Genomic DNA, 17,424 nt, shown 5'->3' on the forward strand with positions numbered 1-17,424 from the left:
GTTGCGTGTCGCTTCGCGTTGGATTTTCGTCGATGTTAAGCCTAACAAAGACTATTGTATCGTTAAAAATTATTTTTTTTATTTTGTACAAACAAAATAAATATATTGAAAAATATAAAAACAATAAAAAATTATACTTCAGATGTTAATTTAGTACCAAAAAAGTAAAATATTTGAGTAGCCCAAGACATAGCCAAAGATTGAAGCACCATAGCACTGGCGAAAATTTAAATTTGCCGACTGGAATTCTTTCGGATGGTTGACGTTTCGGATGATTGACTTTCGGAAAATCGACGCTCTACTGTATATGAAATCAGTTGTTAAACGAATTGCCATATTTAGAGTAAGTGTAATGCCAACGAGCAATTGTTTATTGTGACATCGTCAGGATGCAGTGCTGCAATTTTTAATCGTATTCTTCATTTATTCAATTTAAAATATATGTTTTCTACTTCAAATTTTTGCCCCTGTTTGTCATACTTTTCCTGATAACAACAGAGTCGTGCCGATCATCCATGTAACTCCATTCAGTCTAGACCGGACGATCGTATAAAATTAATTGAGCCTCCTGCTCCTAAGTCTTCCATATCTGCTCGCGACTTTTATCTACCTAACACCGTTCTCCAGATTAAAAAAAAAGGGCAGACACACAGACAGATGACCCACAGTGCGAATTTATAGATGTACAATTTTTTTAAATTGCAGCCCAACAATTGAGATTACTTGATTGATAGGTGAGAAAGACAATAAAAGAATCAGATTATCGCTCTGAATATGTTCATAATTTTCTGGACGGAGTAAACTCGGACATCTCACAGTTTCCTCATTGTCTGCCTGATCGACCTCGTAATAGGTTTGTAGAAAGACCTCATTTATGCCTGCACCACACAGTAATTTAAGTCTAAAAAAAATTCAGATTACGTTCTTGTAAATGCAATTCTGACTAGATTATATCATGCAGAAGTGACCAATAAACAGTTTGGTACTTAAATTAAAACCTACAATTATAGGGCCTAGTATTTGATAATGGTCAAAACTTCTCATTTTTAAAAATTCAGCAACGAGGTGCTTATCTTTCTCGGCAAAATTTGGTCTCACTGTGTGTTATCATATTTTATTACAAAAACATTTTATATTTTTAACTATCATAAAATGGCAATAAGCTTAATTTTGAAGGTAGGGATGAGTTTTATAAAAAAAAATTGTAAATGTTAATAACAAGCAAGATCGTCACTAAGTCTGGTCCTACTGAAGATACACGTGACTACTTTTATCTTCCCACCCTCTCGATTTTTAACCACCAAAATTTAACAGAATATCTCACCCTTATAAGCAAACCTCCTTGCGAAATTTCAGAAATATTCGACAAAAAGCACAGGAGTTATTAAGCTTCAAAGAGAGTGAGTGAAACTGTGTCCCCACACACACTAACATGTACAGTACGTACAGAAGAAACCCGAATTTTTTTTTTGCATTTTAAGGTCCCGAGTATGTAAAAATCTGTAAATGTAAAAATCTGAGAAATGTAAAAATCTTGGGGGGGGGTCAGTTTTTGATCGATTTCCATTCTTTCCTTCTAATATATAATAGCCAGGAAAGTAAAAATGAAACTACAACACCCAATTCCTCAACTATAGCAATGTGAAAATAAGCTGTGTAAACTACAAATTCCAAACTTTTGATTTTATGACAGGTATTTTTGTTTTCGCTTGTGGACATAAATTCGGTTTTACAATCATTTACGCTATTCAATATCTATATAAACGTGCAACAAGTTATAGAAAACAGTTGATTTATAGCATACTAACGAAGAGGGTGACAGCAAATACGCATCCACTGTAAGTAAGCATTAACTTAATGAACAGTAAGCTATTTTTATTTTCTTATACAATAATTTGATTATATCGTGTTTGTTAATATTTCAGTTAATAATAAAATTTACTCTGAAAATCGTCATTATGATTAAAGCCAGTAAGTAAATCTATATTACAATACGAGCAATTATTTGTTATGAATTTTTAATATTTTTACTTTATTAAATTTAAAATATATCATCTCCGCCTCAAATTAGTAGTGTTTTGCCCCTGTACATCATACTTCTTCTGCCATCAGTAAAGCCATGCCGGTCATCTATTAACTGCTTTCGGGGGGGGGAATTTTTGAATTGAAATAACGTGACTTCTGTGTTGCAGCGGAAATTTAATTATATACTTACTCGGGCTTTTTCACCTAAGGTTTCCAAACCTTCTCTCTTCTGTTATCTTTCTATCTTCGTTCTCGACATTAAGGAAAGACAGTCAGACGGACAACAGTGGGTATTTATAGGTGTATTTTTTAAATTACATCATAATTATATATTTATATACATTTAATATATTTGTCTCCTCTGTTTTCAACTCCTTAAAATCTATATAAATAATATATTATTTTGTTTAACGATATAAAAAACAGTCGAACACTGTTTATACGTTTTTCGAAGGAATTGAAGAATTTAAGCTAAATCCTTATCGATATTGTGAGCTAGATAATAGATTTCTTTAAACAAGGATTCCTTTCGGTAAAATTGCATAGAAATTCTAATATTGTCTACTTTATTTATAGTTTGAATACTTCAGTCTTGATACTCACCAGTTATTTCGGGATTTTCACAAAATTTATTTACATATTTCTGTTGAAAATGTCATCAATTCACTCAACCTAAAATGGATTTGATTCAGTTTATCGTCGTAAAAATCATCTATCTGACTTTCCTTCTTTAATCTCGAGAATGGAGTTAGACAAATGGGCTAGAGGATACAAAAGCTTTCAATTTGGACCGTAACACATTTTAACTCAAATATGTTTTCCTAAAAAGGTGTTAGATACATTATGTTCGCAACTCTATTGTTAGAGGAAAAGTATGATGTATAGGGGCAAGCCACTATTAATTTCAGGCGGAGAGCTTATGTTTTAAATAAATTATTATAAATGTAATTAAGAATTGCAACCGGCATCGTGAAGTTTTCACAATAAATAGCTCTTTATCTTTTAATTTTTCTACAGGAATATCATATTCACCAAAGCTGGAAAATGAAAGATCTGAATACTTTAAACTTTAATTATTTATGTTAATCAAGATGTTAATTTTTGAAAATGTAATCAATTAATAAATAATTTGTTTTATTTATTTTTTTCTATGTTTATGAGTTTTTGAATTTGTCCACATTGATTTCAATAGTTCAATTATTAACAAAAAAATTTAAAAACAGTACCTTAACACAATAATAAATAACGTAAAATATTAAAAATTTCCTATGAAAATTTTAATTGGGAATTGAAAAAGTTATAGGAATTTTTAAGTTTCAAAGACTCAAACCTTTAAATGTTTTAAAAAGACCGACTTAAAGTTTTAATCCGTTTAAATTTTATATGCCACGTTCGATTTAATGATTTTGGTTTTCTTTTGGTTAGCTAAAGACATCGTTACACGAGGGTGATTAGCCAACGGGTGAAAGCCTATTTGTTTGGAGAAATTTCTCTGGGAAACCGGCCCCTATTTAATTGTTACACACGTGTAGAAAACTCGGGAAACGGTAAATGACTGACACTACACGTGCAACCCCTCTGGTGTTTCGTCCCAGACTCGCATCCGGTTCAGTGAAAGTGGGAAACACCACTGAACAGATTCGCATGTGTTTACATGCGAATCTGTTTAGTGGTTTACCACTGTTTGGAGGTTTCTAAAATTTAACTGAATTATCACGGTTTGGCGAATGAAATTTATTTTAAATCCGCACGAGTTTTCGCTTTCCCATTTTACACCGATGGTGCTGTTTGTCAAACACCAATCACAGTCTGATCGTGTTTAATGCCGAAATGGGATGCATAGTTTCATAATCCTCGTGAGGAGTTTCTGAAATATTTTTGTATCCATAATTAAAGCCTTAGTTTTCAGAAATAAGTGTGGGCTAGCCGGGGGCATGGAGTTTTGATAGCATTCGTATGCCACTTAGTTGGCAACTAGTCTGTAAGACTAGCCGGCGGAGTCGAAGGATGGCTTGACCTTGTTAAAGAGCAGAAATTCGTATGAACCCGTGCAGGTTTGTTTTTCCTGACACCAGCCTAGTTATAGCGTTAGGCACGCTAACATTCGTTCGCGAGGAATTTCGAATGGAAGGGTCGCGAGTAAGCGGAAAGGCTGTTTGCTCGGATTCGAGTCATGAATGAGACCATGTTAAAACAATAAAAAAGATTTAATAAAAACAAAATTTAATAGATAATTACAATAAAATACAAAATTAAAATAACTAAATATTGCATCTAAACTGGAAAGCGTTAATACTATAATAATCCATAATATGAGAGATGACCAGAGAGTTTACAAACGATATTATATTATATCACATCTGTGATAATTTGCCTTATGCGATTCATAATCTTAGGCGGAATTACTTGTATGAGAAACTATGGCACTTAGTTAAACAAGGACATGCTGAGGCGCTGAAGACCTGAAGTGCCCTGGGTTTAGCGTGTATCCCCTATTTATTCTTTTCAATTTCTCCAGATCTTCCAATGGAGATAGAGCTTAGAGATCATCTGACTGGGTGTCATGATGAGTCTTTTGGGCTTTAGTCAGCCATTTAGTCATGGGAGATAAAGATCGCTCTCGGGAACTGACTGCCAACACAGGATACATTTATTCCTTGTTCGCTTTGATTTTTAGCTTTGAAAAAAATTTATTGAAATATAATATTTAATTTTTAAACAATTTTCTATGTAATTTTTAGAATATTTCAGCTTAAAATATTTAGATTCTCACATAAGTAAAACACATTTAACAGAATTTATTGCAATACGGAAATATAAACAGAAATCTTCATATAAATAAACATTTAAAATTAAAAAATATTTGTATATTTTTAACAGAACATTGTTCAGATGTAGAGTGAAACGATTCGCGTTAATTTAATTTACACATACCATATATTTCGAAGCCCTAATTTTGATACTTCTATGTCGAAACAAAGACTGCACCCAAAATTTTCTTCAGCAATTCCTTATCTAATTTTATAATATAATATACATAAACTATAAATATGTTGTACGGCATAAACGTATAATTTTGACGAGTTTAAAATTTAAATGTAGGAAAGGTGATGAAAACACGGTAAATGCACTTGGCCAGCCCGTTGTCCCGGCGCGAACCAACGACCAAATAGCAGAGTTTAGTTGTTTCATTCACACTACCACTGCTAAGCACAAAGAATAAATGTGGAAAAAAATACATTTTAGAAATATTTCTCATTCCTTCTACCGGGTGAAGTTAGTGACAGAAAATAAATTCTATTTTAAGCCACGGAACCATCGTCAAGGTCTCACCCTTCTCCGTGGGTTTTTTGTTTGTCCAGAAACCCCGTAATGTCTAGGCAGCATCCACATTACGGGAAAAACTGGAATCGCCCCATTTCCACAACACAGAGATTCAAAACTTTGTCTAAAACTATTATTACGCATTAGAATGATGCATCATCCGAACAACGCACTACCTGAAAGTCCGTATATAAAATAAGAGTAAAATCATAAGTAATCCATTAGCAATACGCTAATTATGGACACATACAGTACTTCCTTTTTGGACGACTTGAAACCTGAAAAGGAAAAGATTTCACATTAATAATAACTCTTGCAATGATCAAAAATTGGATTTACACTTATCTCTCAGTTGTGAAGATTCATGTACGAGTAATAGAAAAAGTTGGTAACAAACATTAAACTTCGAGATGAATTTTTCACAATAAAATAATTCTAACAAAAGAGATTCATTGTTACTTCATATTTATTATTAAAGCATTGTTTCAATTCAATTGTTTTTTCTAATTACAAGGTTTTTAAAACAAAATTACTTAAATATAACATGTACATAAATAAATTAAAATAAATATAATTAAAATATGGTTTTATTTTTCAAAATATTACATTGTTTTTGTGTTTTCGAATGCACATGCATATACACTACGCAGTAGACGGGCAGAAAAGATTCACGTGATGTAGAAAATTTGGTTCAGGCCGGCGCCAAATTACAAAAGAAAAACTATCGTGTCTCGAAAGAACAACATTAATGTAATTTAATCTAAATGAAATTTAAGTGTTATACTATTATATGCGGAATATCCGAAAAGTACTGTCATATTAGCAAGAATTGCGAAATAATTACTTATTTGGTGTGGTCATTTTAATAATATATTGATATAATCTAGGTATGTCCTATGGTGTTTAGGAAATAATAAAAAGAAAATACGGCAGACTCTCTTTAATCCGACGTATATGGAACCGGCAGTGTCGGATTACTGGATTTTACATGCGTGTATTGTATGCGTTGTACAGTAAAAACCACACTTGGTTCACAGATTAATGTATCATATTAATCAAGATTGTTACTGTTCTGCCCACTTGCAACAAACAACTAGCGACCGGCAGTACTGTACTGTACTGTACATGCTTACTCTACATTAGTTTGTTACATACATGGTATTTGTTGACAATATTTCAAGTAGCAAGTAATGATTATTATTTATTTCTTACAATTAACGATGTTGTATTACTATTATTATAATTAAACTCCACTTTAATAAGAGCGCGAACCCACGACAAGTGTTTAGTAGTTTTATCCACTCAGCCATTGATTAGAGGGAAGCGGTCGTTCCTTCTTCAGTGAATACAGTTAATAATACATTGAATAATTAATATTATTATTAAATTCTGTCTTTTAGGGACCGTCCATTAATTACGTGTACATATATAAGAAGAGAGAGGTTGCCAAAGTCATCAATGTATTGTACCGGATAGGAAAGGATGTGGGCATTGTCTATATGAGCTTTTTAGTGTTATTAGTCGCGTACGGATTTATTCTTACAAATCTATTTACTGGACACATGAATAATCTACCAGTCAGAAAATACAGAATTTTTAAAGTAACTTTACAATGTCAGGAGGGTCTATGAACTATCGTATACGTAACTAAGCGGGAGGAGGTTTGTCAAAAGTAAATCATCGTACAAAATAAAAAGGGAGAGTCAAAAGTGGCTCAAACACTGCACACGTAACAAGTGGACTGACCCTTAAAAGAGTAGTGTGTATTTAATGTTGCATAAATTTCATATTAAACTTAGAATTATGAAACGTTTAAATACGCAATACCTTTACAATTTACTGTTGCTTAATAACATTTTTTAATCAGTAAAAATGTCACGACAGTTTATTTTTTTAATGTTAATATTAAAAACAACAAGAAAAAGACAAGGAATTTCTATTCGATGAGACTTTTCACTTTTAAAAATTCAAAATTTGCTTTAAAATATGCAAGAAAAAACCTAAATGTTAATATAAATACTAATTTCTATTGGTATTCATTTATAACATAATTAATTAATTAATAATATAAATAAATTTCTACTCTCAATATTTAGAAAAATCAAGAGCATTTTGAAATTTTTAAGTTTTAATTTCTTGTCTGTTATTTAATATAACTGCAAACAGATGGCGATACAAGTGTAAAGAACTTTATTATTAAAAGTTTGGTTGAAAATACCTTAAATTTTATTTAACCTTTGACCTTCATTTTTCATAATTCTAATCGTATTATGTAAATATGTAAAATTACTTGTCTTGACTGACTGACTGAGTCACCGATTCATTCATCATCGCCCAGAGCAAACCGTTGAACCTAAAGAGGTGAAATTTTGTACACAGTTAGGGTACGTCATGAAAACACACACTAAGAAGGGATTTTTCGAAATTCCTTCGTGGGGGGAGAGGGAGAGGATTAAGCCTTAACCTGAAGAACGGTTTCTACTGTACTACAGTATTTTAGATGCGATTTTTTGTTTTCAACTATGTTTAGTCTTTATTGAGTACTTAGGTGTATTAAATTGATAAAAATATTTATAATAATGTCTGAATTGTTATTTATTTCGATTTTGAAAACGTTCGAACCGTTTTAAATTCGAATTTGTTATTGTATATTGGTTCGATTATAGAACGATTGTAAACGTTCCAGAAAATTGATCAAATTGAAAATAGTTCGTTTGATTCTCGGCAATTCTCATCATTCTCAGCGGTAGATGTTTACTATGGTTGTTGAAATACTGAATATAAATGCTTGCAAACCCCCTCGTGCGAAGTCGTGGGTAACAACAAGTACATAGATATAAATGGAAATAATTTTAATTTCCTTCTCTAGTTTTTTGTAACTCTTCGCCCTTGTAGACACTAAGAGGTTTTACCATGCTGTCCATCACACATTCGGCCAGGCCCACCACGAGAGGCGTGGCCGAACGTGTGGGCCACGCCTCTCGTAGAGGACAGTAGAGTCGAGGCCCACAGACCAGACCTGAAAATTTCGTAACGTTCCTAACAGTAGAATGAACCAGATTAGCTTCATTTGTTGGTTTTTGAACTTACTACTAAATCGTGTGTGGCGTTGAACCCCAAACAGAGGGCCTTAGACTTCCTTAGTACACTTAATAAACCTTTAACACCTTTTAACGCTGAGAATATTTAAACACAAACGTTTTCAGCCTAATTGGATAGGCCATCATCGGGTGAACTGGCATTCGAACGTATTTCAAAATTGTATTAAATGGAACGTTCGATCATTATAAATCAAAATTAAAATTAACAAATCAATAACCAAAAATAAATATACCAAATAACAAAATAATAGTAATAAAATAAAGCGAAATAAAACAGATAAAATAAAATACATAAAAATTAAATGCATACAAAAATACATAAAAGAGACATCACAATATAAGGGCAGATAGCGACTAAGAATTTGTATATTTTAATTTTTATTTTATGAAGAACTTCCATGCAGAAGCTAATCCATCCGCATCTCTTGCATTGATACAGCCATCTCTTAATTTACTTTTATAGATTTCAATCTTTTTATCTTGCAAAGCTAATGATGGGGATCGCATGGTCTTGAGAATAGTTGCTTCATTCCATTTAACCTCAGAAGCCTTCGCTTGTGCCATACGTGACAAAACCGTGTTGCAGTGTCCTTTATTAATGTCATATTTGTATTCCTTACGCCTAATAGCCAAATTTCTTCTTGTGACTCCAATATAGTCCTTCTTAATTCCTAGCTGTTGGTTTTCAAAGGGAATTTTATACACGCCCGCTGTTTCTTCTGTTTTGAGCTTGTCCTTGTCGTTTCTGAGAATGCTATACAAATTAGGAGCTGTTTTTAAAACAATTTTGGAGTGCTTTTTGTCTGAAACTTGCTTCATTATGTCTTTGATGCTTTTATTATACGTGAACTTGGTGATTTTTAACTGATCTGTTCGTGTTCTTAACCTTTTACCTCTTTCAAAACTTTTAATTACCCTTTCAATTGTACTTTTTCTATAACCCAAGTTTGAAGCTACTTCTTTGATTCTATTAATCTCCTTAATCCTGTCCAGCAAATTAGAGCAATATGAATACGCTCTTCTAATGAGTGCACGAAACGCTGACATTTTGTATCCATACGGGTCATTGAGTTTGCTGGTATATAAAGAGGACTGTGTGTTGGTTTTATGTAAATACCCGTTGTTATACAATCTCCTTTTAATTGTATATCAATATCTAGAAAATGTATTCGTTCGTGACTCTTTTGCTCCAGCTTAAGTTTCAAACCATCTTTATTGGTGTTGTTGATTGCTTGTACGAACTCGTGTATTCTCTTGCTGTTTCTCCAAATAATGTCCACATCGTCCACATATCTTTTGTAAAATACAATGTCCTTTTTGAATCGATTAATTAACAACGTGTTTTTCTAAATTGCTTATAAGTAAGCTCACATAACAATCCTGACATCGGGCTACCCATAGGTACTCCTTTCTTTTGTCTGTATACTCTTCTCAACACTATGCGGTCCCCATCATTGGCTTTGCAACGTGAAAATATTGAAATCTATAAAAGTAAATTAAGGTACGGCTGTATCAATGCAAGAGATGCGGATGGATTAGCTTCTGCACGGAAGTTCTTCATAAAAGAAAAATTAATATATATAAATTCTTAGTCCCTATCTGCCTTTATATTGTGATGTCTCTTTTATGTATCTTTGTATGCATTTAATTTTTATGTATCTATTTTATTTTATATGTTTTATTTCGCTTTATTTTATTACTATTATTTTGTTATGGCTTCAATGTATTTAGTATATTTATTTTTGGTTATTGAATTGTTAATTTTAATTTTGATTTATAATGATCGAACGTTCCATTTAATACAATTTTGAAATACGTTCGAATGCCAGTTCACCCGATGATGGCCTATTTCATTAGGCTGAAAACGTTTGTGTTTAAATAAAATATTCTCAGCGTTAGAAGGTGTTAAAGGTTTATTAAATGTTTTAAAAGAAGCTGAGTTTGATATTTAATTCCTTAGTACATTTAGTAATTCATGCTTACTATTTATCAGGAAGATACAGTCACAAGTATTTGTTTGCCTTTACTTAAGTAGAAGTGATTAAGAGAGCGCTATAAAGTTATTTATGATACAGATAGTGCAGAAACGTTTCAAAAATGTAAAACTCAAAACAACTGAAAGAGATCAGATCCATTCCCCAACTTTCATGTCTCCTTCCATCCCTTTCATGATAGACCCTTCCAGGCTAACTCATGTCTATTCTTTCGCTGCACAGACTATAGTTGTGTGAGATTCTGAGAATAGTCTGCAAGAATATTCAAGAAATTATAGAAAATCTTTTAAAAATTAATTAAATAAAATAATAATTGGAAATTTTTATCAAAGCTAAAAATCAGAGAGAACAAAGAAATGTTTCATGTGTTGACAGGCAGCTCCCAAGAGAAATTTTATCTCCCATGACTAAAGGGCTGACTAAACAAAAAAGACTCATCATGACACACAGTCAGATGATCTTAATCCTTAATCTCTCTTGGAGGAAAAAAAGTAGTATAAATAGAGGATACGTACTATACTACGTGCACATATCCAGTATCCTCTAGTCTTTAACTTAGAGCCATACTTTATAGATTGAACTTCTGCCCAAAAGACAGGAAAGTTATAAGTCAAGAATAATATGGAGGTATTATAATAGTACTTTTGTAAACTCTCGTATTTAGAAGGTAGAATACCTTAAAATTAAGGTGAATCTAGAATTGAAGACTTTCATAGTCATTTTCCTTGAATATTATTATATTATAGTTTGTAACCATTTTTATATAGTTTTATTAAAATAGTTTTGTTTTAATTATTTTATTTATNTAATTCGAGATTTTTATCAAAGCTAACAATCAGTGAGAACAAGGAACAAATGTTTCATATGTTGACAGTCAGTTATTAAAAAAAAATTTTATCTCCCATGACTAAAGGATTGAAACTAAATCAAATAGATTCATCATGACACACAGTCATGATAAATCTGTTTGATTTAGTTTCAATCCTTAATCTCTATTGGAAAAAAAAAGTATAAATAAGGATACGTGCACAGCACATCATTCAGTATCCTCCAGTCTTTAACTTAGTGCCATACTTTATAGATTGAACTTCTGCTCAAAAGACAGGAATGTCACAAGTCAAGAATAATATAGAGGTATTTTAATAGTACTTTTGTAAACTCTCTCTCGTATTTAGAAGGTAGAATATCTTAAGATTAGAGTCAATCTAGAATTGAAGACTTTTATAGTCATTTTCCTTGATTATTATTATTATTATTATTACATTATAGTCTGTAACCATTTTTATATAGTTTTATTGAATTAGTTTTGTTATTGTTTAGAAATAAGTTTGTCGATTTAATTTCATTGTTTATAATACTTGTATTAATAATGTAATAACCAGTGCATTGTCATCGTGATAAACAGTAAAAATAAACCAGCAACGAGTTGCTCAACTTTCCTGGCAACAATTAAAATTTTAGTGGCACCATCTGTTATCAATTTTATTAAAAATTTTATTATTATTATTTTTAACTATTATAAAATGGCAAAAATCTTAATTTTGAGGGTAGGGATGAGTTTTATAAAAATTGTAAATGCTAATAACGAATAAAATCGTCATTAAGTCCAACTCTACTGGAGATACACACAATCTTCTTTAACTCCCCATCCTCTCGATCTTTAACCACAAAAATTTAATAGCATCAAACCCTCTAATAAACAAACGACCCCGCAAACTTTCAGAAATTTTCTACAAAAAGCACAGGAGTTGTTAAGCTTCAAACACACAAACCATCCATATATACAGAAATTACATCAATTTTTTTTTTGCTTTTCTCGACATTTTAAGGTGTCCTAAGTCCAAACATGTAAAATTCTTGGGAGATCATTTTTTGACCGATCGCCATATATATCTATTATATATGCAGCCAGAAAAATAAAAAAACACACTATGATACGCTTCTTGTCTAGACTTCTTAATGACTTGTGAGCACTAATATTGGCCTTAGTTTACCGCTAGATTTATTACACTACCACAGGACCACAAATTAGAGAGTGTGAAATAAAACAGTATTTTTCTAAGTCTAATTTGTGGTCCTGTGGTGGTGTAATAAATCTAGCGATAAAGTAAGGCCAATCTTAGTGCTCACAAGTCATTAAAAAAAATAAACCGTTATACGGCATGTCCTCCAGTTTGTTTGTTAAGTTATGGCAACGCAAACACTTGAGCAATCTGCCTAGGGAAGATGTCTTCCGGGAGGTCTTTTTAAAGGTAACTGGCCCCTATTCAGGCGTTACAGACATGGAGAAAACCAGGAAAACTCCACCGTCTTAGCGAGGCGCGAACTCACGACCGAACTTCTAGTGTTCAGGGAAAGCCACTGGTGGGCCCATATCTTCCAGCGTGATTGCCTTTGTGATAGTTTTTATGAAAATGTTAGTCAGGTCACACATTGTTTATTTGCGGGTTTCATTTCTGTGTACAGTATTGCACTTCAGCATGATATATTTTCCTGTTACCCTCAAAAAAGAGAATCAGTACTGAAGGGAAAGGGTCACGTTATTCGTCTTTTATGCAGGATTTAATCTATACACACTCAATAATCCGGCAACAATCTTTGTATGGAATGGTCGGATTAGCGAGTGTCTATACTATATAAAAAATTTTTAAAAATCTATTCTGATATTGCTATAGTGTGTAGTAATTTCATATACTTGTTGTTCTGTATATCATTTCCTTTCATTCGCTGTTGCATAATTATTACGGAGTCTGCCGTGCTTACGCAAGTTTTCTACTGACTAGTTCCAGAGTTACATCTTTCTAAAATGTGAAGTTTAATTACAAACACCCTGTACATGTTGAATTTATCAACAAAATTCTTTTTCAGTAACTTTTGTAACATACACCGTGTGATAATTAACTAATGAGACTTGTTATAACGTAAATATAATCCTTTATTTTTAAAATAAAATTATCGTTTCAAAATAATCTCCTTGCTCTCAGTATAGAACACTGACATTGATCGTAGATTGTTGAAGACGCGCTGGAAGTTTTCAACTGGGACATTGTTCAGTCACTGGATGCTCGTTATGGCGACAAAACAATTTAAATATGCAACATTAACCGTTGTCTTGTAGGAGGCGAATTCTATAACCTTACAAATGGCGACCCGGCTGTGTATCTCTACCTCAAAGGACTCTTGATTTTCCTGTAAATGAGCATGCCATCAGAAAACTTGTGCCCTACTTGGAACATTCATCACTAAACAAAATTTAATTTCTTCCTGTCACTATATATTACACTCGTTTAACTGACGCCATGATAAAGTGGTCATAAAAAGAGAAACTGCATGTTCAAACTTGCACGACCGATGGTTGGAAAGAGCGCTCTTTAATGGTCAAAATGGCGCAAGTTAGTTCGTTCCACCAATCATTTATTTAAAACATGATTGGTTGAAAATGGATAAAATTTGAGCCATGCAATAGGCCATCTCCCAAACAAACTTGTGCATAAATTAAGTGCAACCTACATTATTTTTTGAAGTAATCTTTATCAATTTAACATTACCCATTAGCAAAAGACCCATTGTATAATTATTATTTACACACTTCAAAAACTGTACTTGTCTTATTTATCTCATTTTTAGCTTCCGTAAAATCTTTAGTTTTTACTCAAATATCCAAAGTCAATGGCCGAATTCAACATAGACTTTTTTTTTCCAAATAATCGAAACATTTTGCTCTATCAGATCTATGAGACACTATCACTATGGTTGACAGATGATAAACAGATCATCCAGCCGTTACTAGTCTGGAAAAATATAGGATACACGAACGACGTAATTAATATTCCTGTAATTAATTAAATTGTTTATTTATAATAATTGTACCCATATAACAATAGCATTACTACTATTATGGGATATTGTAAATGTGATACTCTGTTTAAAACTATTTCCATTCTGTTGACACCAAGAGAACCTTCATAATAGACCCATAAATTACAGCTCTGAAGGAACCTGTTTTAAGACATGAAACCTGACATGTCCATCCGAGATTCCTGTTCTGAAGTTACGTGAGTTGCAAAACAAATTGTTTTCAGGATATCACGTGGTACTAACTCGGTAGGGAGTTTTTGACATGTGACACTTTCAACAAATTTGTTTTTCTACTAACGTAACTCGAGATCAGAAATCCAAACCAATCATGAAAATTTGAGGATCCGCCCATCATCCACCCATTCGGCCAGGCCCAAAAGAAAGATGCCAGGTGTTAAAGACACTTCCAGGAAACATCACTGAAAATTTCTCACGTTCCAACCGGACTCGAACCAGGATCCACCCAGAGATTACTTATTTCTTTGAGCAATTCAAGAATTAGTACAATACAAATATGTAACACGAAACTAGTACAGGATATCTTAACTCCTCCTGATATCATGTTACGTAATATTAAGTAATTGATCATCTTTTATCGCATTTTTCTACCATGATAATTATAATCAATGTCACACTCGTAAAACAAAAAGGTCATTTTGGTAACTTAAGAAATGCAAAGAATTTCTTCATTCAATTAAACAGATAAAGAACACAAAGCATAATTTATTACGAGTATTAAACAGGGACTTCGAACTGATGTAACTAGTTTAAAGGATTACTTATGCTATTGGTTGTACTTGTAATTCTACTCACCCTAATTTGGATAACATGCAAAATTGTTTTATACTTTAAAATATATTTTCATTGTGCATTTAATAGATAGTCAGTTAGCCGAGATACATTTAAAAATGGGTTGGTTTCATGGAATACAGCAACGCAACACGTGGGAGATCTGTCAAGAGGAATGCATCTCCGGAAAATGTTCTACAGGAAACTGGCTCCTATTAAGTTTTAGGCACGTGAAGGAAACTGAGAAAACACTACGTGCCACAACAACCAATCAGTAGTTTTATAGTAATCTCAAAATATTTCTCGGTTTCCTAATTTTTGGGCCACTTTCTATGTTTATAGTCATTGAATTGTTCTGAGGAAATTAAGAGGACCCGCTTTCGTGTCCACATTGAGGTAACCACCGGTGAGGAATATGTCACGTCATCAAATGCCCACAAAAATATCTCAGAATTCAATGTGCTTAAACTCGAATCCTTCTAGCAGGCTGTTTACCTCATTGGCTAGTATGTAACTTAAAAATTCAAAGTTTTCTAAGTAATATTAATAGGTGTATAAATCATAGTTGCAAAATAATTATTTATAGTAAAATGGATTAAAAGATAACACCGATAATACTCTAGAAAAAAATTTCTCGCACATTTCTCATTTTAGTTATTTGTTAATTAATTAAAAACACAGATAAAATCAAGAAAGAATTGTAACAATAACTTAGGCAAGCTATCATTCAGGATAACGTTATCTTACCGCGATATTGATTAACTGAGTACGTTCATTCATCTATCCGACGTCAATATTAATATATTAGAGAGGTTGAGGCACACGTTTTAAACGTGTAAACGTGTACGTGTGACGTTCGGCGCCGCTTTCCCGTAAGCTCTGTATATCATTTCCTTTCATTCGCTGTTGCGTAATTACGGAGTCTGCCGTGCTTACGCAAGTTTTCTACTGACTAGTTCCCGAGTTACATCTTTCTAAAACGTGAAGTTTAATTACAAACACCCTGTACATATTGAATTTATCAACAAAATTCTTTTTCAGTAACTTTTGTAACATACACCGTGTGATAATTAACTAATGAGACTTGTTATAACGTAAATATAATCCTTTATTTTTAAAATAAAATTATCGTTTCAAAATAATCTCCTTGCTCTCAGTATAGAACATTGACATTGATCGTAAATTGTTGAAGACCAGCTGGAATTTTTCAACTGTTCAGTCACTGGANTCCGACGTCAATATTAATATATTAGAGAGGTTGAGGCACACGTTTTAAACGTGTAAACGTGTACGTGTGACGTTCGGCGCCGCTTTCCCGTAAGCCTAAAAGTTTGATAATGATGTTTGGATAGTCGGTGGAATCACGCTCGACATTCCAAACACCATCGTCAAACTTTTAGGCTTACGGGAAAGCGGCGCCGAACGTCACACGTACACGTTTACACGTTTAAAACGTGTGCCTCAACCTCTCTATTTACTCATACACTCTAGAATTCCGACTCTGGGCGACAGATATTTTCGAAGGTTATTCCAGGTCTCGGTTAACTTTGGTTAGTACAATGGGATGTGACAATACAACACATCCCATCCCATGGCAACTTATAGAGGAGTATCTCCCGGGAGGTTTTTCTATAAGAAACCATTTTTTACGTAGTACATACGTGAAGAAATACCGGACATTTCCCCGTAGCCGGCCCATTAGTGAGGCGCGAACCCGCGACCAACCACTAATGTCCAGTAGTGTTATCTATTTGGTTACAAGAATAGCAAATTTATGTAAATCTCCAACAAAAAACAGAACCACATATTTCAAAATGCGTCATTTATAAAGCTTATATTTCTATAATAAGTTTCGATATTTCGATACGGTATTAGAGACATATAAGCTTTAAAAATGACACATTTTGCAATACATAACTTTATTTTTATCTTTTTTATCACTTACTTCCAACACGGCACTCCTAATATATTCAGTATTAAAGTAAATTGTTATTGCATCACTCTTTGTAGCAAACAGGGTACTGATTTTAAGATTGCAACTTCGCAATGTATCATCACACGGGATTATTGACCTTTCAAGTGTAAAGAAATTGTGCTAATTTCCGTTATTGGAAAGTTACATTGAGTTTAAACTTCTCTAGTTTTGTCCTTTGCATTAAACCGGTTATTGGTCTTTTAGTTAGAAAGAGAATTTCTTAACAGGTATGACTCAATTGTAGAAACAAATATAAAATTCAGTTGGTGTAGCAGCAATAAAAAAAAGAAAACCCTTAAAAACTGCTATATATGCAAAACAGATAATAAATATAAATCAATGTTACACGAATTGCAAT

At 32.7% G+C, this 17,424-nt stretch overlaps 1 long non-coding RNA gene across 1 annotated transcript; it reads left to right on the forward strand.

Moving 5' to 3' along the window:
* The first annotated feature begins 1,797 nt into the window (after positions 1–1,797).
* Positions 1,798–3,141, forward strand: LOC111628053. The gene is made up of 3 exons (XR_002757113.1): positions 1,798–1,838; positions 1,926–1,971; positions 3,043–3,141. It is a non-coding gene; the product is annotated as an uncharacterized LOC111628053 (long non-coding RNA).
* The last annotated feature ends 14,283 nt before the right edge of the window (positions 3,142–17,424 follow it).

Source organism: Centruroides sculpturatus, unplaced genomic scaffold (genome assembly GCF_000671375.1).
Source record: "Centruroides sculpturatus isolate CEXI.00-Female unplaced genomic scaffold, Cexi_2.0 scaffold563, whole genome shotgun sequence".
Lineage (NCBI taxonomy): Eukaryota > Metazoa > Arthropoda > Arachnida > Scorpiones > Buthidae > Centruroides > Centruroides sculpturatus.